The sequence below is a fragment of the Temnothorax curvispinosus genome, unplaced genomic scaffold (assembly GCF_003070985.1).
Source record: "Temnothorax curvispinosus isolate PA1 unplaced genomic scaffold, ASM307098v1 QBEX01007734.1, whole genome shotgun sequence".
In the NCBI taxonomy this organism is placed as follows: Eukaryota; Metazoa; Arthropoda; class Insecta; order Hymenoptera; family Formicidae; genus Temnothorax; species Temnothorax curvispinosus.
In genome coordinates this window covers 1,093,152-1,121,097 of record NW_020217514.1, presented here as the reverse complement: position 1 = coordinate 1,121,097, position 27,946 = coordinate 1,093,152, and the positions used below count along the sequence as shown (strand labels likewise).

The window sequence follows — 27,946 nt, the reverse complement described above, 5'->3', positions numbered from 1 at the left end:
ACACACAATCACACGCTCACGATATTATCAGCAAAGCATTATTAATCAATAATACATATTTGCCATTGATCTATCGTTGATTGTCACAATTTGAAAAATAAATTAGATTTACTTTTCTAAAAAATTAAACTAAATTTAAAATTCACTCCGTAAAAAATTATCGTAACATAAACGGATATCAGTCAGCCAAAACTGCAATATTAATGATATTTAAGATACACAGTAATTTTAGCACGCATATAATAAAGAATTATTTCAGAAATCCATAGCATATTACACTTTTTAAAAACTCATCTTTTTATAAAACTGCAGAGTAAAAACTTATGAAATTGTCGTAATATTTAAAACGCCAGTTTTCTGTCATAATGAGTAAAATTTGAAATATTATTATAAATCTGTCTATAAGAAAATTAAAAATATAAAAAATAATTCGTACATAAAGAAAGGATTCTAAAAAGAATAACTACTAAAAACTGCCGCCTTCTTGTTCGTAATTTGTTTCGGATGTAACTTCCGGGTTACAGATGAAGCGATACGAAACTAATTTAAGCCGGGAGATTTAATTAAACGATAAATACACGTTTGCGGTTAAATCCTCTTTACCTCTTCCACGGTATGTGCAATTCGTTATATGTTACGGAGGAAGACTGGCCCCCGTGTTTTACATACCGTGTTTTTCTGCAACGTACTATACACGTCTCGCTTATTTCACAGGTAATGGAATCTAAACTCGGCTAACGTTCCAATGTAATGGATCTAAAGAGGCGCCGTGTGGCATTACAGGCGACGTGTAGCGCATTGAGAATCATCTATACAAATATAAAAGAAACGAGAAGCAAAATCACCGTGAACCGTTACACAAAGCTGCACCCAATAAATTCCATTGAAGCCATGCGATCGCGCGATCGATCTTCAACTTTGCTCTCAAGAAGCAAAAACAACGATTAGAACGTCACGTCGAGAAAGGAGAACATAAATGTACGCGTTTCTAAATTTTTGATCTATAATCTATACAATTATATAAAGAACTGTAATTACCAGATGAAGAAAGTTTTTTACGTCTAAACGATAAGATTCAAAAATTGGACATATATATACACGCCATTACTAAGATTACAAACTTTAACTTGAAAATGAGAAGCTTCTTGAAATATAAACTAGTAATATAATTAAGAATTATGACAAAAATAAATGTTATGACGAAAAATAACATCACTAAGATTGGCAAAATTCGTCGTACAAAGTCAAATTAAACCGCGATGTTTAACTCAGGGTTGCTTAATTAATTCCACGACAAGTCAAAATGCTTAATTAACCGCACGATAAAATGTTACCTCGAAGCGATCATACGGAACGACCGCGACGCCCGGTTGCATTTTCATTATTTAGCGACACGAGGTGGCAGACGCGTCGTGTGAAAGACGCGTCAAACAATGGGATTATTAATTAACCAAGGCGCAGAGGGACAGTGAAACTTAACTGGAAGTTGTCGTCGACTCGAAAACTGCTAGATCACACTCCAGATACAACTCGAGTTTGCATTAACCCGTTGAGTATTTGCATTATAAACGTTGTAATAACAACGTTATTGTATAACGCAATGCTCGTGCAAATGCATTATTGTGCAAAGCAATTATCGTAATGCGGAGTCAATGCTTATTTTATATGAGCTTTAATAACGATTATTAATCGCTTTCTGCTTAATTGCTTTCCAAATGCCAGACATATCGTGTGATTTTGAAATGCCGTGTAATTTTTCACGACATTTGCGGATTAATTATATCAAACGCGTTGCTCAAAACCCCGACAGGGCTTTGAATGACGCGAAGCAATTTCCTGTTTTCGCGAATATGTCCAGATGTCGACTCGAGCGCGAAGTACAATTCGCGCGCGCGACGATAAAACGATAACAAATGACGGCAGAAATGCAAACGCCATGGCGAGCTGCGATGAGATTATTAATTAAGTCGAAGTGTTAACGGGCGGTTCGGTGAACCGCGCTAGGATGAAACTCGAAAATTATCATCACGGAACAGCGAGAAACCGGCGACGCGAATTAGCGTTCGTTAAACGCATCCTTCTCGACATTTGAAAACACATGAGGAGATACCTGCCAGATATGTCTGGTTTTATCTCTCACCTTTCTCCCTCTTTTCTTCTCTGTTCCGATGTTTATTTGACATTGATATAAACATTGTGCAGGATTTCGACCAGATCGACGATCGAGGTAATTTGAAATAAATTGCTTGCTTACGCGCGAAGTAATTCACGAATATTTAATGCTTCGCTGCAGGAGATAATTGTCATGATTTACACGTTCGCCTACTGCGAATATATACGGTTCGTTAGATTAATCACAGTCAAGAGAATCAGAAAACACTTGTGTCAATTTAGCTCTTAATATACATATACTTCATAAAATGTCTTTCATACAAATTATATGAAAAAAGTAATACTTTAATCTGTTCACTATATAATTCTTTATAATTCTTTTTTAAATTGTAAATACAAAAACATTATGTATGTACATTATGTATATCCTTCCTTCTTCTAGTCAGTTAAGGTATAAATAAATCGTAATGTAAAATAAAATAGGAAACATATCTGTAAATGTTTAATTGCATATATCTTTAAAATAAATGCATAGGTGTAAATGTATTTCTGAACAGATTAAGAATATTAAATAATTTCTATTTTTATTTGTATCGAAAATGTGTGTGTGTATGTAAGCGAAAATGCATACCTATTAAAAACACTTTCGTCGAATGCTGTTCACTCTACAGGCGCTCGAGTTTTTCCTCGCAAGTGCATCTCAGAAAAGGCACGATGTATCCCGATGCGCCGACACGGCAACAATAATTCAGAACTTCGCAGCGGCGCGCACATCGCGCGTTTTGCGGAACGATAAATCACGGGTCGAAGGAGCGCGGGAATACCGGAATGATGAATCGCTCGCTTAAGCCTGAATCCCGTATAGGTCGGTTGGACGAGAGACGAAGTAATAGGACGAAATATTTCCTGACGAAAATTAATATTCTCAAGTATGATATTATAAATCTCTCCGCTCTCGAGCAAAAGATTCAATTGCTGTAGACAATATTAATTGACATAAATATGGTTAATATATTTTATTATAAATATTCGGAATTAATTCTTCACAGAGATCAAAGATTATATGCTTGTCACTTTTTGCATCAATGTTTCCCTGGTATAAATTTTGACTATAATAAAATGTATTACATGAAAAAAAAACACGATATGTACGCTATTGCGATTTAATCGATCAAGCAGATTAATCAGCGCGGAACGAAAATTGCAATATTTAAATATGTATGCGACCGAATATAAAATCATTCATGGATTATTTTTCCATCTCGCTGAAACGCGTCGGGCATTTTAGGTATAAAAAACTTGGAAAAATCCGTTTTATACTGTCATAGATCAAATTGGTATTGCGTTAATCGCTACCTGAATAATTTTTTTACATTGCTCCCGCCGGATGGTCCATATCCGGAAAGTAACGCGAATCGAGATACATGCGTTGCAATATGTCGAAGCTGATAGAAAAGATTGGGGTGCCGCTTAAATGTACAAATCACGCGAGATTGATTTGCAGCATCTACCGCTATTATACGATACGTAATAACGCCGTCAGGCATGACGTATCGAAACCTCCAATTCGTGACATAACTGTCCAAGATAACGCGAAGGGAACAGAATGCAATTTAATGCATTCCGGCTAGTTAGTAGTTATACGAGATACGCAATGTACCGATCGGGCAAGTAATTACAATTTACAATAAAATCAACATCTCTAATTTTAATAAGGTTTCTCTATTCGCTAAAGAGAAAATATCAATTAATTCATTGTTTGTTTTAACATAGTACGACCATTCTGTCTCTTCAAAAATTCGTTTGGAATTTTCTGTGTATATACATATATTATTCCCGTGTTTAAATATCTTATAGATATTATTCGTTACGTTTCAATTTTATAATAATTTAAAGAAAAACACGCACAGATCACATCTGTGCCACGACAGTCCTTTCACCGCGGCGGGTGTGTCCGATACAGACATTTGATATTTTCTCTCCGACGAAGAAAAAGTTCGAGGACGCGAGTATCAAAATGTAACAATATCTCGTGAATGGTTCATGAACAAAACGAAGCGTCATATAAAAACGTAGCTTCCGATACAAGGAGCTCCATTTTGATATCCATGTTCATAAAGGACAGCTGTTGGACGCCAGCTGCTCATGTTATTACTTTCGCGAAGCTGCGTAGCCGCGATATTGAACTCCGGACAAACGCCGGGGAAAATTGGCAAAGCTCCTGTTCCCCTATTTTCGACTTCAAACTAATTAAGTGGTCATTTCGCGCTGAACGTCGTTAAGAGCCACTAAAATGCATCGAAACATTCAATATATATAGTTAAAAAGATTTGTCGGCTGTAATTCAACGATGTCAGAATTTCATCAAAATTATATTACACTTTTGCAGTAAACTGACTTTAATTTTTACAAACTCTTCAAATTCAATAATAAGTACATTGATATTATAAAACATTAAATAATATACATAAAGTATGTCAATTTATTCTATATATTAAATTAGAATGTTCAAAAATATATGACATCTATAAGAACATTTATTATCGCTTCGCAGTGTGTGCGAACATTTTTAATCTCATAATTATGACTTTATATAAAGCTCGAGGATGAAATTCTTGGAATTATAATTCTTGGCTGTAAAATACCAACGGAGCGATTTAACAAGCGAAACGTAAATTTAGCGTTTCTTCATCGATCGAATCGCCGCTTTAAACTTCTAGTATTCGTCATGCTATTCCCATGGTACGCTCCTGGCAAGTGCTACCTGTTGATCCAGCTCGAACGGGCAGGTATCTTTGGTTACCTTACCGAGATATAACGAGCGTGATGTATCCTTTTATTCACCGGTGCTTTCGTGCACCGGCGCGCTTGTACTGGGCCAACACGTTTGATGGAAAGTACAAGTCTATCTGTTCACTCGATCGTTTGAAGAACAATTTCGATCGGTGTGTTGCGTTATGACCCCTACGTTTAAATCGAATATTATTCTCCTCTTAAGCAATATAGTACGACATACTGCCTTTCTTGCGAGATCTATTAATATCTTCCTCAAGTTAAAGGTAAAATAAATTTCCCTCTGATGGTCTATTTGCATATATCTCAAGATTAATTCGCATGTCACAATCCTACAAGCTAGAATATTTCATACCGATGCTTTCAGAACATTCTAAATATATAAAATATACTATGATATTTCAGACTAAATAGTGATGAAGTATTGCACTTCTTTATGCACTTTACTTCTTGCTATACTGGTGAATGTTCTTGATATTCAGCAACCTAGTTTAAACACAAATCGTAACTTCTTTCTCGTAATCTCTCTTGCAAAACTTCGATATCAAATGCCATTTCGCACGATATTAGATTCGTGCTAGAAAATCAATTCACGGGCGTGTATACATTCATTCTTTTTCTTTCACATAATAAATAATGAGTAATATCTTTATATATTTACAAGTTACTTAAATTTTGCAACTCTCCATTAACCAAAAAGTTTAAAACATTAAATAATCATTAGATACCTTCAATATAGAGAAGAAGTAGAAAGAAATTACATCAAATTTTATTTAAACTCGAAATATTCTTTAACAAAATTTTTTTTAACTATTACTGTTTTCTAAGTTTTAGCCTAAGCATTTTAATAATTATATAAATTCATTCATTCATAATGGCGCAACAGTCCTATAGTCGGACCTGGACCTCCCCCAAAGTCATGTGCTTGTGGTGCGCACGCAGGTTGTTCACAAGCACATGGGACCTACAGTTTTATAAATTATATAAATACCAAATTAAAATTATATTAAAATAAATTATACCTAACCATGTTCTCTCAAAATTTAATTTATAAAAAACTGCAAAATGTATTAAGAAAATATACTGCAGTAAATAGAAAAATAGAGCAAAAATCTTAATCGAACGATATAACATATAAATAACATTGTGCGTCAAATGATAAATCCGCGATTAAGTTTTGCCGACAAATCACATTCAGCCAGAATAGAGGCATTATTTCCTGCTCCACTAGAACACAGCATTGTCGTAAATCGTTTTAGATTATACTGCCAGTACTCGTTTGCCGATATCGAAGTAGTCTCTAATCGTTCATGCGGAAATTTAATGAATTCAGCGTTTTGCGATAGCTACTTTTATTTTCCACCGCAATTGCAGCCGCGCAACATCAATTTGTATCCATTTCTGCGGTAACGTTTAGATAACATTCAGTGACTTTGACGTTTTTTCGATATGCCAAATTTATATACCTTGACACAATGATGTAAAATATAAAACGTGTTTGCACATTGTGTAAGTAAAAAGAAATACAAAGTAAAATAAAAATTTTCAACTTCAAGCTTCCTATCTCTATAATTCTATCCTTTCTCTCATCCCTATAAAGAAAATATGTCGAATCTTTTAGGATATGAATTTTTCTCGAACAGAAAGAACTGCAACCTGATGTTATATTACGCGAAACCATCATGGGATTTACAAAACGATCATAGGATTTGTAAAACTAGTCCGCTTGTCATGTACGCGGTGCGATATTCTTCTTCAATTTTCTCTTAGTCGGTATAAGTTTTAAGTTAGCAAATAGAATTTTTTATTTTTCCGCTGTTGGAAAATTACGGTCCCTACGAAATACTATCAAGGTACCCAATTTCTATTTTATATGGTATTGAGATTTTTTATAATCATCTGCCAACCCTTGTTCGAATCGAATAGGTAGGTACTTTGCGATTCGCCGTTAAGACATTTCTCACAGGGAGGGACTTCTGTCAGAGGAACCATTCTGCCGTTGCGAGGATTTCATGTTCGATGAAACGCTTCGGAAATATATCGCCTTCATGCAATTTCCACGAAAATAAGTTTATAAAGCAATCGATATGTTTTTCGTTAGATCAGTTCGTGGCTATAAATCTATGTATTTGAAAATAAATGTAAAACAAAATCAAACGATATATTACTGAATTGAGTGTAACTGCAATATGTTTTTCATAAATATTATTATTTGTTTAATACTTTTATTGATGATTGTTAGATAGATAATTGACCAATTTTGTAAATAGTTTTTACATAAGTTTGACGTTAAATTTTGACAAATTTATACAAGAATCTGAGCAAAATCATCAATTACCTACGACAACTTTTTTTTAGGAGAATATATGAAATATATATGGCTTTCCTTTTACCCCACGTCTCATAGAAATAAAAAAGCGCAGGAATTGGAGCAGATCGTAAAACCAGGAAACTATTCCTACACCAAATGCTTCATCTAAAATTTCACGAGTCTAGGTCTTAAAATTTATTAGAAGCAAGACATAAATTGATGGAGAAAAAATAGTCATATTTTCAAAAATGTTATATAATAAAACATTTTCTACTTGCTTTTTTTATCTTTTCTTTTTTATTACTGATTTTTATTATATGCAAATAATATAACATATAGACGGCATTATCCATTAAAGATCATAACACATCACTAATGACGTTATATGATGAAGAAGGAGGAGGAATAGATGATGGATTAGGTATCTACAATTACATGAATTTGAAGTATATTTTTGTATAATAAACTGCGAAGTTAATTTCTATTAAGAATTTGTAATTTTCAACAATATTTAAATAACTGACTATAATATATTGTCTAAAAGTCTCTTGAAAATTAAGCAAAAAATAAGATTTTATTTCAAAAAGGGTAACACACTTCACTGAAATTTTTCCCTAATATTTGCAATCAAGATAATATGTGATATCCATTACGTTTTACATAGAAGAATATGGAAACACAATTGTAAAAGGCACGCTTTGATAAAAGATTAAAAAAAGAAGATTTTTTACGAACCGTGACTTTTCTCTCTTCTCTCACAAAAAAGTCGGCAGAAAAACGGAAATAAAAAGATGCCAATGAACTAGAAAATAATCGTGGATTGCCGTGAATCCGTACAAGAATGAATACTATTTTCTTCGGCTTTTCTTCCGCGCGCATCTTATTATATTTCCTCACTTCTTTTCATTGTACATTTATTCCATTCCGTTTTCGTGCTGCTCGTTTGCATAGTTTGCATAGTTCTCAGAAAGGAATGCCAACCTTTTGTCCATATTTTCTAGATTAGGGAATTCTTGGGAATAGCATACTAAGCCAGCTGTAGTACCTAGCAAAAATAACTGTAAATTTTACACGTAACTTTGTTAACTATAACGCTCAGCGAAATAAAATCTCTTTCAGAAAGCGTCTTAGAACGCTTGAAACAAGAATTTCAATAATTATAACATTGAAAATAAGGGAAAACACCGTTCGTCTGACAAATTTTACGGATTGTCACAAACAAACTTAGAAGCAGGCGAGGCCTGTTTTCCTCCATTATTTTTCTCTGACTCTCATTCGTTTTCCTCACACACTTACCGAATTGCGCCCTCGTTTACCATTCCGGAAATGGTTTTCTCCCCCAAAGAGTCACCCTATCGTGGCACCCTATTCGAAATGAATTTTACACGGTTGCAAGAAGCCGAAGAGAACACGGAGCTATCTTACGAAGGGAAACACGATGCAGGGACCCGATTTAGAGTCGCAAACTGAAAGTTACCGCTGACTTCTCGCCTAAATCTTCCCTGGATGAGCGCTCGCGAGCAAATTAGGGTTGAATCTACGATGGTAATTATGGAACAGTGAAAATTAAAACTATCTCTGGCATTAAATTACAGGCGTCACTTATTCCATTTTCTGCAAATTATAAATCATTATTTTAAATATCTTATACTTCCATTATCAGTCTTCAAGGATACGTTTCTCACTTATGCTACGCAATTATTTGCAACGGTATATCTATATTGTGCAAAACCTGAATTCTTATTTTTAGCATTTATATGTTACTTATCACGATAATTTCTCATTTATAATTATATTATAAAACGCACATCTTTTATGTTAAAAGAAAAATACATGGGTACACTGAGAAAAAAATGTTCTGCATTTTAGTAATTATTAGTTTGCATACAACTATATGACTCAATTTTCTTCATTTTAACAAATGGAATCAGAGTTGTAGAGTTGTACGCAAACTAATATTTACTAAAATGCAGAACATTTTTTTCTCATCAGTGTATATCAAACTAAAATCCGCAGTGGATGTACTTGTAAATATCACTTTTCGAAAGTTAATCGCAACTGGAAATTAAACTATGGCGAGCATATATTCGTATCGAATATTTCATGGTGTTTGCGCGAGGTACACAGGTTTCGAAGTTATGGACGTCGAGGTGGATTTCTTGTCTTGTATATAAAGTACTAAGTATACTCGGTACATAACATCCGATTGATCCAAGCGGTAGCTGAAACCTTCCGCTTTCTCGGCATTATTTTTATTTTATTACTAGCATTTTCTGCTTGTGTTTCAATATTTCATGTCACAATCTTTTTACGAAATCCAATCGATGCAACTTTGGTCATAACACTGACAAAAGAGAGTACTTAATTTGTAAAAAAAAAGTTATTGACAATCATATACATATACACTTGATGTAATATTTATTTTTTTCATAAACCAATCAAACAATATTTAATAAACCATACTAACACAAAAATCCTTTACGAATAAATAATCCTGTATAATAAGAGAGAAAAAAAAGAAATTATTAAAAAAGAGATAAAAAATATAAATAAAAGAAACAGATAAAAAATAATGGAATTAAAAACAATTTTATGTGATCTTAAAAATCATATGGGGCACATAAAGTTTCCGCGCGGGAACGCCTCGAGATTTTCTCATAAATCGAAGATTATTCAAGAACACATAGAATCGCGATTTAGCACCACATTCTAAACCGCAATGCGTCGTCACGATCGCCAACGATCCCCCTTTGATTTACAACTTCCAAATGCGAGTTTGGGAGCCATAAATCGCGAACGAGTTCGCGCTACACACTACATCTCATCGCGTCGTCACGGCGAACTTCGCTTGACACCATTTCGCGTTTCGTCTCGCGTCCTTTTACCACGCGTCTTCGCCGGCTGTGAACTGTAAAAGATTCTTCATCTCTCTCTCTCTCTCTCTCTCGTCGTCACCTTCATACTTTTCGAGCTCGACGAGTTGTCGCTCCCAGTCACTGTTCTTTTTCTTACTTGACTACTTTGGTACGCATTAAATTAACGAGCAGGCGTTAAGTTCGCTGAGTTTTGCTTCTTGCTTCTGCGAGAAATATCCTTTTGTTTTTCTACACGTTTCTTGCCGTTCCGGCACAAAAATGTGTGATTACATCTAAGAAAAATGTAAAGAGAGGCTACAAAGATTGCACATTGCTATCATATTAATATTTATATAAAATTGAGAAATACATTATGTAATTTAGAAATGTATGTTATATATAAATAAAATAAAAAATAATTAAAAATTAACTATATAATACTAAAATAAAGATAACTAAACTATTTTAATTAAAAATAATGCAAAGTTGAGAAATTTATTAGGCAGCTATTAAAGCTCATAAATATCTTAGCGCATCATTGTACTGGATATATGTAACTGATATATTCCATTTCAAATGTGTTTTCCATGTATTATTCGATAAGAAATACAAAAAATTCTCTTCTCTTTAAAATCATTTTTCTTATCTTAAGTACTTTTTCTCGTAAACCCTTGGTCATATCGGTGTAACGCTGAATCGAGATATCGATGCAAGCTGTATTTCATACATGCGCTTTTCTTTACGACTTACATAAAGCGCAGAACGCGAGCGACTCGTATCTTCGACTTTTCCTTATGACGTCGATGAATTATTGGTCTAGGAGGAGGAAGAAGGAATAGTTTGGCGCACGTGCTCGAGTTCGTGGAAACCGCAATACGGCCGACCACGCTTTACGATGCCGATAAAAACGGCGAATTAACTTTGGGGTCGCACATCGTCGGCCTCGAAAGTGGCTTTTCGGTCCCGCATAGTTTCTTGGGGTGGCATTGTTTTCTTCGTTATAGTGGAAGGTGTCGAGTTATGCTTCCGAATAGCACGCTTCGATTTCGTCGAAATTTTGCATACACCACGTTCCACCGCGTACTTAATAAAGAGAATAATAATTTGTTTAAATTAAATTAAAATACTATACATTTTATTTTTTCATCAAAATATTTAATATTTTAAAAATTATAAAAAAGTGGGATAAATGCAACTTCCTTTTATATATATATATATATATGTTTATAGTTTATACTAGTTCATAAAAAATTTTTCAGATTTAATTGCTTGCAGTTCGAGTACTGTTAAAATTTTTGAACAGAATTAGTGTGTTATTATTAAAAATTGCAATAGTTTTATACCATCGACGGATTTATGTTATAATCGTGCAATACGTTTCTCGAATATTGATTATTCTTAACATCGATATTTTATGTTTTATGATACGTAAAACATTAGATCGTGCAGAGGAAGCTATAACGCGCGAGAAATATCCTGTTGTTTTTCATAATATTCACCGCATATACGAGTACATCGTCAAGAGTTTGCAAAAATATCTATTCATGCAAGGAAAAACACGATTTATGCACCGCGAATGTTTCAGACTTGCCGAACCCGGAAATATTGTTCTTCAACGGAGCGGTCTCGACGTTCACTCGGAACAGAAAGTACCTTCTCTCGTTTCCGGTATTATTTACTTGCACATATCTGCAGGGCATTTAAACTGTAACATATGATTCTCTCCGACTGCAATTCTCCTCTCTCGTGTGATGCCAACATCATATGCAGGCCGGGCTTTGGCATATTCAATACGGGGCTTATTTGTGTACACAGGCGTGCGTATGACGCGCACAAAAGGATCCTTCAAAGGGTTAACGGTTATAACATGCTTCATGTCCGGTTCGTTTGCATTGACGATTGAATTGGCGACCTATAAGTGCGTATCCACGTCACCTGCTTACGTAATGTACGAAATCAAGTTGCCCTTCTTTCTCTCTCGCTTTCCTAATTTTTACTTATTTAGAAAAAAAATAATGACAATCGCTTTAATTAACAAACAAACAAAAAAAAAAAACGACGGAGAGAGACAGCGCCGTAACTTTCCGCGAATCAACTTTATCGTGTTAAAGCTGCATGCACGTAGTAGTAATCGTTTATATTTGGATATACACACACAAAATTGAAGTCTAGACCGATTTAAACCTAAAAATAATTGCAGATAAAAATAATTAGTTCTATTTAAATCTTTATTTATTGTTATGTGGTGTCAAAAATCCAAGATACAGATCATAAAATATAAACGACTATACGCGGGGAGTTTATTTTGCATTTTTCGATAATAACTTCACATTCTCGCAATTACTTTCCCAAATATCCGATTTCACGGCAAAACTCTTTTCGCTTCGCCGAAATCGGCTTATCGGAGTATCTACGTGGAAAAGAACCATTTACGATCGCGACCGTAGAATACCCTGTGTTGCATGAAATTTTCTAGCTTGGTGCGATCTTTGTTTATTCGTTTATTCAGATATCCGGAAAAACCGAATGAGCGTGTATGAAGCAAATCCCACGAGGAAAGGTTGGAAAAAGGGCGAGCATTATAATAATATCTGCGTGTGAGTCTCTGTTCTTGTTTGTGTAATTTCAAGCGTAAATATTTCCTCTTCACGTGCAAATGGAGATTGCATATTTCTTATGCAATAAACGTTTTTCGAGTATAAAAAATGTTTACAAAAATGTTTAATTATGCAATGCGTATAAATTTTATTATAAAGATTCTTATGAGAAGAAAAATACTTGAATTAATCTATTTTTCATCAAGGAAAGTTTTAAGCAGTTTAATTTTTTATCGATACACATACTAACAATTTAAAACAACCATATATTCCATACATATCCTATAAACGTTTAAGGTAGACAAAAGTATTTATAAAGATTTTTAATCTCATGTACAGATCTTAGAAATTTGACATCCTAAAGCATTTTTGTAGACAAGAAAATATCTTCCAAGTCAATAAAAAATAAAGTAACTTAGGTAAAGGTACAATAAAAATGAGATAAACTCGAAGCACGGTAGTGCCCGCGGTAATATAACCCATTTAGAAAAAAATGTAATAAGATGTATATAACATGTCTGGTCTGCAAATTGCCAATTTCGTTGGCGCAGCAGTGGAGAGTATTAAAACGACGGTGGCGGTGATTGCGCATTAACAGCAACCGCGGAAAATCAGAATCATGGGAATTGAAATATACATATCGTCCTTATCCTACGACCTTCCGATAACGCGACGAGAAACCGACCGCGCAGCACCTTTGCGCGAAGCTCATAACCGATGATCATAACCGAAGATAACGAAAAATAATCTCTCAAATATCTCTCTCCGCCGCGCGTAATAATACGCGGGGTTGTAGTTAAAGCGTAAATTGCATCGGGCAGAAGCGCATTATTACAACGGCAAGTCGTTGCAATTACGGGCGCGAACTTTCCGGCGCGAGCATTCTGTAACTTTAATAGGAAATAGTGCCTCCTATTACCCCTCTTCCCCCCTGCCGCTCTAACAAGGAGCCATTTGCGGAAGGATAACGCGTCTACTAGCTAAGCTCCCTACGTCGACACCTCCCTTCAACACCTACAACGTTATCTTCCCCTGTACAGCACGTAAGAAATCGCAAGTTTTTATCACCACGACGCGCTAGGTACTTATCGCAACTTCAAAGATAACCCGGAAAAAGTTAGCGCGCCGCCGCCTCTTCAAGTCGCGTAACTACATCGGGCAAGTTCGAATGACATTGCCGTAAACGTCGAATGAAAAATTTACGGTTACAGCTTGCTAAAGACATGTTAATATTAGGTCAATCAGGCGACCTTCTTTCAAGAGTTGCGAAAGGATGAAAAATGAGAAGCGTCGGACAAATTTATCGAAACGTCCGCGAGTCACGATACGATAAAAATTATATTCATTTATATTTAATAAAAGGATATTTCTTCTATTTTTAATAGAAGAATATATCTTCTATATATCTCTTCTATATTTAATAGAAGAATATATCTCTCTTCATATACTGCATATAGAAATAAAAAACGTAATTATAATCGATAACAATAATTTAATAAAAAATATATCTGCAGAGAGACATATCTGCAAACTGATATACCTATTCAACTCTCGGATTGAAATATCGTTCTTCAGTAACGAGATTTTGGCTGACGTACGTAATGAAACGTGCGAGCACGAAACTATCGACGCAGAATTTCGGTCGTCTCTTTCGCCGTCGTCGCTGCCTGGATGCAGTCTGGATGCAGCTGGCCTAATGCGACGACTCGCGTCAGACGTGCAATTTACTCCGCGTCCCATTACTTTCGCTGATACCTAACGAGGGCAGCGTTGAGTGGCAGTCGGCAAATTGAAATAGCAACGCGAATCCGGTGATGCCCGCAAATAAAAAATCCCTGAGATAAGCCACGCGAAGAAAGCTAGCGTTTGCGATTATCACAGATTGTGAATGCAATGATGCACGGTTTTTTAATAAATAAAAGAAAGCAAATAACCTTTAAATAACTTATGTTTGCGTACGTAATATTTCTTTCTTTGATTCAATATTTAAGACGTTTGAGTAATCAAGAATTTTGAAGGTTGTGTACACATCAGCGCCAAACTAGTTGAAAGAGCAAAGTTTGTTTGCCGGTCAATTTAACGTACTTTAATAGAAGCTTAATTCGAGGGTGAATGCCAAGAAATCTAGAGTTGCGAGTGAAAATCTTGCAAAAAATATTGGCTGTCCGTCAACCTTTTTACCAAGGAGTAACCGGACGCGTTTGATGATCGACAAATTTGACACGACGCATCGTCAAGACGAGACTGTTCGCATATATAAATAAACGAATTTAGTTATTACTCGCGCAATTTCCCGTATCAATGTAAACGCTCCAAATTCGCACGTCAATCGGCAATTTTCCAAAGTCGTCCAGCCCCGAAATCATGCAATAGGCGTCACATCATGCCGGGCTGTCAGGTCAGGACGGCGTGTTCGACGCCGAGGACCTTTTTTGCGCCGCCTCGGTGCCGATGAGTACCCGGCATTGAGAGGCAAGCCGCAAATCGAAACGGCGATATGGCGCTACTCGACGTAGATTGATGAGAGCACGGATGCGTGTCCCGTCTCTGCGTGCCTAAAGGAGAACACGTATACGGTTCACTCGAGATGAATCATTCGGGGTAAATGTGCCCGGCTCCAACGAATTTTCATTCATATTTTATCATCAAAAGTGAACAACAAGACAATTCTTATGTCGATAGACACACGAGAATAAGAAACTCTCGGGATTTTGCCTACGCTGAAGAAAATTGAAAGAAATTAGGGAACATCTGAGAAGAAAAAGTTTGTCTATAATGAAGTTAGCCTGTGGAAGCGACCTAAATTGCGACTTTTTATAACTTCGTTATAACTCGAAAGTGAAGAATAAAAATGCAAGAACGATTCTGTTTTGGAATTATAATTACAAGATTAATTTGTGCATCTAATTGTAAACCGATATAAATTATAAAATATGATAACGCATAATGTACTGAACATTTCAATTTAGCTAATTTATTTCGGATAACGGAAATGAAAAGTGACTCTATCTTTTTTATCGTCCAATGCGTTTATTTCTGCAAAAGCATTATCTTCATGAATCTCTATTTTATCGCTTTATCGTGATTAATCTGGAATAATCACCAAAAGTGCACTTCGTAAATTCGACATAATTGCCAGCCGCGATTTGATATATCGTGAAATATATTTGCTTGTCGATACAACCGCTATTTTTCGTAAACATACTCAGTATGGAATGCTCGAGAGAGTATCTGATGCCGATACACGTATGTTCAGAGTGTTTACTTTGAAGTGTTGAATGCGCCGCGAAAGAGACATCCGACTGCATTATCATGATGCGCACCGTCTAGAGTTTCCGATTTATTTACGAGGCACTCGCGAGATTGATTTATAACAGAATTATTGACACATTGATAGATGCGCACACACATTTATCGTATCAGCCGTACTCGTTCGTTTCCGTATTTGAAAGATTGTCGCGAAAATGTATGAAATATCTTCAAAATAAAATATTTTCAATACAATAATTATTTAATGCAAAGAAGACCGTTGCAAGTGGACTCGAATTAGAATTGCTAAATTAAATTTATTAAAAATTCTGTAAATAAATGTAAAATGAAAAATAATGAGACTCGAGTATTCTGATTCGCTCGTCCTGTTACACGGAGTAATTAGTCTCTCTGGTAATTAGTCGCGTATATTAATTCACGAAAGCTTAATTTCTCATTATACTCGTCCGCTGATGTGATTAATGCCAAGTGTATAATTTAAGAACTTCGTTTGCCCTCATCTCGTTTATCCTTATCAAATAAAAGAGAAACGAGGGAGAAAATTTCGTACGAAGTAATATCCTGTTATTCTTGCTGCAACAAGATGTTTTACGATATCTATGGATCCATTACAGCTGAGACATTCGTTGTATATAAAAAAAGAAAAGAGAGAGAAAAAAGCCCAGCATTGTCAATAAATCTCCGAGAACAAAAGACAATAGAGTGGGTAATATTTATATATTAATATTTCTCAATTGCTTACGTAATTGGCATATCGCTAGATGGAAAGTTTACAACGTTTTTGAGAAATTATGCGATAATTGAATTGGAGAATAACTAGGTAAGTTCGTCCAGTGGAAATTGATTCGATACACGGTTTAGTTAAGTGAAACTATCGCCAACTTGCTTAGGATTTTGGGTGTCTAGTAACTTGAGCATGGCATCGGCACGACTAGAGTATTGATTTTGGTTTCCCTTCGAAAGAGATGGTCAATCCTTCTACATAGCGCAATATGGTAGAATTTAAAGGCTTTATGCAGAAAATCTGAACTTACGATTGAGTTTATCATACGTGTATAAAATTAATAATATCATTGTCAGTAAGTAATTATCTTATTATAAGTAAATTATAAGTTCCCTTGAAATTACATACCAAAATTTATTACTTTACTAACAAATTAGGAAAATAAAAAATACGAAAAAATAATTATATATACAATCTTTGGCACGGCGTTCAAAATGATATTTGTTCGATTATTTGCGCTGCAAAAATAATCCGAGTAAGCTATCGCTACCGAGAGGTTCATTTCCAGCTGGTCGGAATAGTCGAGTCTTAGAATTACAGAAGCTTTCGGATATTTCGCAGCGTGAGCCTGGTTCTGGAGCATCTCTGCCCAGAGTTTCGGCAAACGGGGGCATAATATGTTTCTGGGCGGTGTGCCAGCGCAGCGTTCCCGGGGAACAACGTTCGATCCAGTTCGTACTGCCGCGAAACATCGACCTGCTTCACGAAAATTCCGCTTAGATGAAAGCGGAGTGAATCAAGACGAAGGAGAAGCGATTGCGACTTTTCGAAATTTATCGAAAGCAGATACTCGAATGTTATATCGTTTTCTAATACCGTCTATCGCAAATTCTAACGCTTGCGTGCGTTGCAGCTTGACGTGAAGACGTGCAACGGCCATCCATTGGAATTTCATAATTAATTTGACGAAACAAGATTTCTCGTTTCAAATATGCGTGCGTAGCTTAGCATTTATATGTATATATATATTAATACATTAAATAAATTCGACGAAATCTCTATTCGATTAAATGATAATAATTTAATTGGACAAACGAGCGACTATTAATTTCGCACACAGTATACCTCCGTATAATCAAACTGACGTTCAAAGCGATCTTAATCCGACATTCTGTCTCACTCTTGTCGTCCGGAGAATGAAAATCATTTATCCCGAGCTGCGGTAGACTTTCACACTGAGCTAAACGGTATTTCACGTTGAGTACTCAGGGAAACTACCTTAAGTAGTTTGCGAGTGTTTGTTATTTTTGCCATAAGTAGTCGGGCTGCTAGAAGCACTGTTATCTCATAAACAATTGCTATCCATCCAGAAGAGAAATGTATGAGATTTATGTCGCTGCAAAGAGCGCACGAACGGCAGAACGTTCGTGTCATATGATATGGAATGGAAATGGCGGCATTATTACACCACGCGGAATACAATTTAGTATCCTATTATGAGATATTGGAAAAGTGACGTATAATTCTGAAAATAAAGAAAGATTACATACATATATTATATAAGATATACGCGTAGGTTAAAAAACTGGAATATTAATAAATTACAAAAATTTTATATTGTTGAATCGAATCAGAGCTATCATCATCACAAATTAATTGAAACAGAAGACAATGGCAGAAGGGAAAATATTTAAATGTTTGGTTAATTTCGAGAAACTTTCCGTTATCGTGAGCGTAATTTCGTGTTGCATCGATGACTAACAATAAGTAAAGTAATTCGGGGTAGACGGCGTTTATTGCACGAACGACGTAACGGGATATTGTCACGCCGTTGTGAAAATTACAAGATTGCCGGTCTGAGGGAAGCGTTGTTTAGCTTACCCTGTAATTACGGCGACGTGGCGACACGTGACGCCCGTGTATCACCACGTTGTATTTAAATATCCACTATCAGACGACTCGCGTACGAATTGCGTCCCCGTCGCGTCGACAAAAAGTAAAAAGTATGCCTCGTTAGAGAGAATCACTGCATTCGATTAAAGCATTCAGTCACATTTGCGCAAATTCACAATTTATACCGACTTTAAATACCATGCAATACAAATTCGCACTATTACCTAAAATGTTGATAATGTTTGTGTAATGATAACGTATATCGTATAATATATTTAACAACTCATGACGTTAATTCGTTTGTCGTTATAAACATTTTATAATATTTTTCACAAATTATTAGATTTTGCTTTATCCAGCGTACTTTAAATTTTTTATTGCATAAGCTTACAGATAAAATCTTTGAATTTGCCCTATTTTTAAATACGTGCGGAAAAAGAAAAAAAAGAGAAAGAAAAGAAAAGAGAAAGAGAGAAAAGAGGGAGTAATAAATTATTTACATTAATACTATTTATATGTATTTAAAAAATGTATAGAATCGAGAATTACATATATATATCGACGTTATCTTTTCAGAAGTTTTTTCTTTAAAATATAAAAAAATGTAAATTATTTCTTTTTATTAATATCTAAGTAAATGTAAAATCTTTTGTTAATATTTATGATATGTTAGATAATTTTTTAGCTATATATAAAATATACCATATATGTATTTATATTTTTAAATTAAAAATAATCTTAAAAGTAAGTTTATATAATAAAGTTATCGATTCTTATCACTGTTGTGTCTACGATGTTGCATATAGCATACGATATATCTATAATGTGCTATTTGAATATATGTAATACATCATAATGACAATTGAAATCTATTGTCAATTACTCCACTGAGCAAACGTACGATCCATTGAAAACGCCATACAACAGCGTCATTTACAAATCACGGTGATTTGTTTCGACCGAAGGAAGACCGTTACGAAGGCATTGTGGATAAATTGCGATTCCATTACTGATCCTAGGTAACACGTGCTCTGCGACGTATCTCGAACGATGAATCTCTATCAATCAACATCATGTGTTAAGCTTAATATATAACGCAATGCATTGTTCTCCCGGCACACCCCAAATAGGCGTTAATCTATGTCGAAGGTATCCATGTTCCAAACCGCAAGAGGTTTGGCATCTTAAGAGCTGTTCTCGAATTCATGCTAAATTTACTTGTCCGAGATAAAGACATCCGAAAAAATTGTAACGTTAAGCAAACATAAATTGAAATATTTGCGATTAATTGAGAAGTTTGTTTCGAAACATATGGCAAATTTTTAAAATAAATTAAGATAAATAAGAGAGGTCTAGCGGTGTATAAATTTAAAAAAATGAGAAATCCAATTATCGCGTTTATTAAACACAAATATAAATATATTGCAACGTCAATGGAGAGCAAGAAACTTTTCTCCTACTTAGATAGTTCAAAGAGATATGTCGAGGTTGTTGAGAGAAAAAAATACTCTATAAAAAAGAAAAAAAATTTAATTGAAAGATACGAGAGTTACGCGAGAGTGAGTTTTACATCCAGCAATAATACAACACGTTAGCGCATGATGTATATCACATGCATACAGTTACGTATCTCTTATCAACGCAATTAATTTACACCGCTATTAAACATCATGTGACACGCCGGAGGGAAGATCTTTATGAGCAGAGTACGCCCACTGATCAGTCTATACGCACGGTACGATACAGTGAATACTTTATCGCAGTGGGAGTCACCATACGATTCTCGTTATTCTAAACGAGCTTTATTAGAGCACGAGACAACCAAGTGCTTCGATGGGATTCAGAAAGACGAACCACGTTTTACGCTCTTTAATCAGGATTTATCCAATCCTTTGTTGATCCCCATAATTTCAAGTTATTTGTTTGCATGCGCAATTGTGTTTCATCATATCATAAAATAATCAAGGTGACATTTATGCTATTAGAAGCAAGAAACTTCGTCGAATAAAATGATTGCAACGGCGATGGAGGCTGATGCTCATTGCATATACAATATACATATTCTTTTTTATGCTATTAAAAAAACAATACTTAAAGTATTCAGAAAACATGAAATATATTTATTTTATATCTTTTAAATGACTAATGAGTATTTTTTTTTTAATAACAAAACATATGTTATGTATATATGTACGCACCTATACATATTGATTCAAAAGCGTATGCTTATCGTGTATGCAGCATCCAGCGACCGGCACTATACCCGAACGGATTACGGTTCCCTTTTATACGTTACATTCACTCAATTTTTACCCACCAGGAAAGGAGCATAATAAAGTATTCATGTCACCGTATTATCAAAGATTAAACGACACGGCGGGCAATTTTATTGTTTCCATGTACAATACCGTAGACACAACGGTGTAAACATAAAAGTGTAAACAAGGAAAATGGAAAAAACGAGCAAGCACGAGAGAGTCGTAGATCGCGCAAGAAAGCTACGGTAAGCCCCGTAAGCCCGCAAGCTCGCGATAGCACGCGGAACTCGTTACACTCGGCATACAAGATCAGCGGGACGAAAGCGAGACGCGGGCATCCGTACGGAGAAGCAGCTTTCTGAGCAGCTCATCTACTTCTAGATCAGTTTATCGCGATTTCCTGTTTCGAAGATATACTTCGCAAGCACATCCGAGATTAATCGTTGTATTGTTTTTCGTCAAGCATTTATACCCCTTAGAAATAAAGAAAGAAAGATTTATTTACACATAATAAACATTCCAGAGCCTTATAAAATTTGTAACAATAATCTTTCTTAAAAAATCCAGCATTAAGACGAAGAGAAGAGAACTGAGTTCTTATGGAAAAAAATTGTAAAAGAGAATTTCGTAAAACTTACTATTGATTCTCTTCATTAAGAAAGCAAAATCACAAAAGTTACAAGGAAAATATTTTTCCCGAGAGAATTATTCTTCGAACAGTTCTTATAAATTATGGAACACTCTGGAAATAAAAATGGTTTATAATGTTGAACAAGCAATACAGTATGAGTAATACAGTATAAACAAATATTGTTAATTAAATATAGATATTAACTTAACAAATCACATTTTACATATGCATATAACATGTAACAACTTATTTTTTAAATATTCTAATAAATTTTTATACGCACACATACATATCGTCGATGAATAAACAATATTGCTTATATGACAATAATATAGTTTTCAGGAGAGACAAAAAACTGTTCCGAAAGTAAAATATACGACAACCATCTATTCTATGTAACAAACATTCTTGAATAAACATTGAAACTTATCTGTAAATAATATGTGTGCTCATTTACGACCTTTATACCTTGTAGAAGATGAAACGGTGTAAACATAAAAGTCTAAACAGGGAAAATGGAGCTTTACGGTGGACAGTACTTAACAAAGATGTGATAAGAACCACGTCTACGTTCTTAAATTCGAGACTCGTCGTTTTCGGTGAAACGAACAAGTACGAAAGGCAATCGCTCGTATCAAGAAGCAATTCCGCGCGTATTTCTCCCAAACGGTTTATCGTACACTTCCGTGCTGTGAAACGGGCATCGAATTTTCAAGCATGTCTTGCTTTCTGGGCTATTTTCGACTTCTCTCTCTTTCTCTATCTTATATATATATCTATCTATCTCTAACTTCAACATCGATATTAAGAACTCTAACAATAAAATTTTCTTAATAATTAACTCTAAAAATAATGTTTTCTTTATAATTAACATATTTTCAAAAAGTATTTAAAATAAAAAACTAGAATCGTTTAACGTTCAATGCTAATCGCTTTGCAAATATAGTTCATGTCAAGCAACAAATAACGAATACGCAAATATAAAATGCAACACACTTGGTTGCCATCTCGATGCATTTTTCATTGGACAATACATGAATGCTGGATATTACACGAATGTAGGTACTGTACATTGTATTTCCAAAGTTCACGACGCTATCAAAGATTCAATAATCCACCGTAGTTTGTGAAGTAGGTCGAAATTCTCATGTGGATTGCTGCGAGCACGCGACTAATATGATCATAACGGTAACAACGTAAGCACAACAATCTCTAATTAATAATTACTTTGTCAATAATCACGGCAACGCTTTAAAGTTGTTAGGCGAGTATCATTAATCAACGAGAAGCAATGACGATATAGGAAATGATTTAAGTTTATTATTATTCTTTATCTATCTTGCTTTGTGCACATTAACGTTATTATATTTTTATGAGTAATATATAGATATGTATATGTATATATTATATATATATATATATTCAGGTAAAATTTGTATATTCATTTCGAATGCAATGTCAAGATGAAAATGGCATTTCTATATGTAAAAAAAATGCATGTCAGTACTATTTTTCTTCTCCAATCGTTAATTCGACAATTACTGGAAAAAGGTTAAAAAATAATCCATAAGTAAGCCACGTCCCGCGTGAATTTCTCTCCAGCCTCAAACCGCCTCTGTAATATTAAACTAGTGAATAGCCATCGTTGAATTTTGCATTCCTTTGTGCCATGAAAAGGATCAATTTCCAAACTCCCTTTGTATCGCGCGGATACATAGACTCTTGTTGGACCTCTGAATTTTAATGTCATCCGAACTTCCCCTACATTGTTCATAAATATTAATCTGTTATAATAATTTAATTAGTTGAAATAAAGTGTCTCAAGCAATCCATTCTCTAACTAAGAATATACCATATTTTCGTTCTTTTAATATCCGTCGCTCACAATACCATATTGTCTATTTATTGCAGTAACTAAAAAGTTAATTAATTTGAGAAATGAAGGAGCTTGCCACGAGAATACTGTATGATTTATGTTCTGCTGTATAAATAAAAGTAAAAATATTTTTAAAAGTACAGTGATATATTCATATCTGCCCGAAATATGTAAAAATGTATATAAATTATTCTTCAAGATTTTATTATATTACCGCCAGACGATGAGAATATGTCGGGCAGATAATAATTCATATTACAATACAACGGACGACAGATGAATGTAAGCTAGTCTTCCAGAAAGATATTCCGCGGGACATTCAACGACGAGATATAGCAATAACGGGGAATGATAAATGTGGGCATTTTTTGCATTTTTTTGTGCAAAAAGAACGGTAGGCTGATCTCGCCGCTTCTTTGGTACACGTAGCAGCTTGATTCGTAGTATGAATTTAAACGTTACATCCGCGGAGCCGTAAGCCGTAGCCATGAACGTGACGAGAAGTTCTGGGTAGGTCAGAATGAGGCCTCTGGCTATTTGATTCCGGTTAGCCGGTCGAGTTTGCATACAAAGATATAGGCGTATATTCATATTGGCATATGCAACTATGATGCCGCGAGGCTCAAGCAAGCTAGACGATCGATGCTTAAGCATCCGATAAATTACGCCAACGCCAGCAAAACTTTACGACATACCTATATACTTGCGGACGGAAACTCAAAGTCACACAATTTCAGTGTTACAAAGAGATTTTTCAATATAGCTTCACGATATTCATTCTAGTATCGGAGAAGTTAATTTTATCTATTTATTTCTATGCACCTGTTATCTCTATTTCCCTTCGCATGTTAATAATTGTAACATGTTATCATTGACTTGTGTCAAAGTCTTTTGTTCAATTTACTAAAAACTCTCCGTCTGCATGGCATTTAAATACATCGTTTTGTATTCGCGGTCGACAATTCTCTCGCGGTGGAACAAACGCGGCATTCACGCTTTCGAGGATGAACACGCGAACCGCGCACTGGCGCTGGGAGGTTGCATGGTAACGAAGAAAGAACGTAAAAGGGAGAGGAGAGCGCGGAGGCGCAGCAGCCTACATATCGCGCGGGAGAGCGAGTTTATCGATTCCCTCGACATTCCTATTTCGGACCGAGATATGTCGACAGCAACGGGTGCTGTTGACCGACATCGCGATGTCCAGGAATTCGTGACACGACGTCTGTCGATCGGGCCGCGCGAATTACCGGAGACCATCGACCCTCCTCCCTCGCGAGAATGCATAAATAACGACCCACGGTATAGGCCATAGGGAAACGCGAAATAAGAGAGAGGATGATTGCGAACGCGCCAGCACAGATTTCGTCAGGTAATTCGCTTCGGAGAAGTTCCATTTACTAGATTCTAGAAACTTGGTAAAACAAAAAGCGATCGATCGTTCGTACGTCAACGTTGTTATGGATTTCAAGAATGTAGCACGTCGAAATTTAATTTTCCTCCGTACTCAAGGAAAAACTCAAAGAAATTTTCACGGAATACAGAAAAAATTGCAGAGAATTATTTATATATAATATACTCCGAAAACAATAATCTTAAACTTAACACAATGAGTTCTTTACTTGATTAAGAATCAAAGAAAGACAGAGTGTTACTCATAAATTGTGATGTAACATGCATTCATACTTCGTACGAATTATTTGTATCATTTCATTTACTGTTACTTTATATCAATCGCAAAAGTCTTTTTCTTCTCCTTCTTCCATGCACTACAGCCCTTGGTGGGCTCTGGCATCCCGAATAATACTCCTTCACCTTATTCTATCTTGGCTACTTTCTTCCAGTTCCGCACATTCATCACTCTCAGATCTTCAACTTCATCGATCCATTTCCTCCTTGGTTTTCTTTGGGCCTTGTTTTCCACAGTTTCTGATTTAATATTATATACGGTAGTCTATCCTCTTTTCCACATTCTAACCACATGCCCTGTCTGTCTTAACCCTTCGCCCGTAAACTATAATTTGACTGGCATCGTCCGTAATCTGGGTCATAAATGTCCTGTCGTTATTTTGACCTAGTAAATAGTGTTCAAAAAATCTGAAAAAATTCTGTAATACTTGTATACTATCCTATTTTATAATCCCAAAGTTTATTTAGCGATTCATTATAAGATAAATTGTTTATAAATAATTCTTTATGCAAAAAATTGATAAAAATCCATTTTTATTAAAAAAATCATATCTCATTGAGTTTTAAATCAAAATAAAAAATTCCAACGAGGTTTTATAGTTAAATATGTGTACTTTCAAGAAAAAAATTCTGTATATGGGTCATTTTTAAAAAGTATAATTATTCTGAGGATTGAAAATGGCCTTTTTCGGGTTAAGGAGAAATAAGACTTTTAACGTAATTTTTACATTATTTTATTAAAAAATCATATAAAATCGTCTTTCTCGTAAATAATATCTGATATTTGTCGCTTGATCATCCATTGTACCCTGAAAGTACATGTAATTTCTTTTTACACGTGTTTTCATCCACTCAAATTTTGAGGTTATAGGTATATATAATATACACAATCATAAAAAAATATCACTTATATAAGTTAAAAATAACTGTAGTAATATGAAAATGACGTTAAATTAATTTTACTTACTTGCACGAAAGTCTGGCACTGTCCGTAAACTGGGTCAATAGTGGCACTGGACGCACTTTGACTCGCTGCTGGTCAAGCACACACTGGCGAATTCCAACGAAACTTTGGGCATGAGTTCTCCCCACTACCTACTTTTTTTACGAGGGACGGCAAGCCCCCCCCCCCTTTTCATTTCGGCGGTATTCTATCTTGAATTTCGGCTTGTGCCATTTATGACCCAGTTTACGGGCGAAGGGTTAATCATCGCGACCTGATAAATCTCAGCATATGTTCATGATGGATCCACTCTTTTAGTTCGAAGTTATACCTAATTTTATAGGATCCATCATTATTCTTTTTATGCGATCAAAAAACTTTTGTGAGATTTTTCTTTCAAAACATATTAATTTACTTTTCCCTTTAGATTAAATGCGTAAGTTTTCAAGATTCTGCATATCATGCGTTATTACTGGTCTGATGAGCGTTTTATATAGTCAATCGCGAAAGTATTGAAATTTATTTAAGAACAAAGTAATTAGACAGAAGAAGCATTAGCAATAACAATATAAACAAAATCGAATTTTTAAGAAAAGAAAGTCGTGTTAAAAAAGACAAAGTACGAATCAGTTCGTACTCCACTGGAAATTCTCGTCGCGAATGACATCAAGAGGCTTCTAATAGCGTAGTGAAGACAATTATCCGGAGCAATCAGATGTAGTAACCCTCCAGCCTCCAGCATTATGGCATACGATACGCACAATTTAATCATTCGACTTAATCATCCGCAACTGAAAGCCCGGAAGCGGAACGCTAATCGTCGGATCGCCCGGTATGTCTCGCATGCAGGCAAGGATACACGCGACGCGCGACGAAACTATCGAGAAATATGCGAGTCGCGTGTCAGGAAAATTCTCAGACGGCGGCGCGGCGCGACCTTCGGAACGCGGTCGTCGCTTCGGCTAACGCAATTGCTTTATTCAATTACAGTCGGACACGAGCGAACGAAGAGAAAGGCGAGACGTTTCATTAATGCAAATTACTCGAACCCGGCTCTTTCATCGAGTTAAATGAATTAATCGTGATTCGGCGAGGGCGAATTGGCAGCGCCAAAACTTGTAACACGTTGTGATGGGTTGATGCCTTTTTTATTGTAAATGGTTATATTAAACAATTAATACTTAAATTTGTTGTATACTAATAATAAACACATCGTGATAATTTCTTTTAACAACCGCTTTTTTATAATATTAAGTTATACGAAAATAAAATAACGGTACATTTCATACCTAAATATAATTATTTCAATGTATAATTATTTCAATGTTGTGTGTTACGTAATATCTTGTTATTTAATATCTTATAAACGTGCTTATATAATTTTTTGGTTGATAAATATAATTTACGAGATAAACATTACGTAATAATGAGATTCTATCGGTAAGACACAGTAAATTATTGACCAGCCATTAAGATCATGATTTAAAACGCAATTTTATCAGGCGCAGTAAATTTTATGCTGTCAAAAAAATATATATACTAGTGCTATATGAGCGCTATATAACTGCTGTTTTCGATTTCCGCGATTTCCCCAAAGTATGGTTAAACTTTTCTGTCGCATAAGTCGTTATACGAAGTCTCACTAACGCACATACGTCAGCTGTTTAACGCGCGGACTCGAGGTGAAACGCAAAGGAGTCATTAATTATCCTCATTTTGCGGCATTATAGCAATCACTACAGGCTCAGCTTCTGGAGGCATGCTACGTTCTGATAAAAAGCAATCCTCCTAATAACGACTTGCCATTTCGTTCGGGCGAATATCGCGAAATGTTAGAGATTCTTTAGATTTCGCTGTTTCGCTGAGATCAGACATTTTACTGCGTCCCGTTTTATTTCGTAAGTTTTTGCTATCACGGCAAAGGAGCCAGTGTAATTTGAATTCTTTGCGTTAGGAAATCTTACATCCGATGCACAAAAGTCTGATGTAAAATCGCT

The 27,946-nt window shown here is 35.2% G+C and overlaps 1 protein-coding gene and 1 long non-coding RNA gene across 5 annotated transcripts in view; both read right to left on the bottom strand.

The window, feature by feature from the left end:
* Positions 1-27,946, bottom strand: part of LOC112457369 (furin-like protease 1) — a 230,339-nt gene that overhangs the window by 108,748 nt on the left and 93,645 nt on the right. The window lies entirely within an intron of this gene.
* Positions 25,725-26,206, bottom strand: LOC112457372. The gene is made up of 2 exons (XR_003041089.1): positions 25,974-26,206; positions 25,725-25,815 (listed from the first exon to the last, which is right to left on the bottom strand). It is a non-coding gene; the product is annotated as an uncharacterized LOC112457372 (long non-coding RNA).